The following is a 267-nucleotide window of genomic DNA, read 5'->3' on the forward strand; positions in this document are numbered from 1 at the left end:
TAAAATGCCTTATCCTCAAAAACTCCGCCAAGCGGAACAGGATAAGCAATTTGCCCGCTTTGCAGACTATCTCAGAACTCTTGAAATAAAGATTCCGTTTGCAGAAGCACTTGAGCAAATACCTTCTTATGCTAAGTTCATGAAAGAGATATTAAGTCATAAGAAGGATTGGAGGGAAACTGAAATAGTTTACCTCACTGAAGAATGCAGTGCAGTCATTCTAAAAAGCTTACCTGAGAAGCTTAAAGATCCTGGGAGCTTTATGAT

Source organism: Arachis duranensis, chromosome 5, assembly GCF_000817695.3.
Source record: "Arachis duranensis cultivar V14167 chromosome 5, aradu.V14167.gnm2.J7QH, whole genome shotgun sequence".
Taxonomy (NCBI): Eukaryota; Viridiplantae; Streptophyta; class Magnoliopsida; order Fabales; family Fabaceae; genus Arachis; species Arachis duranensis.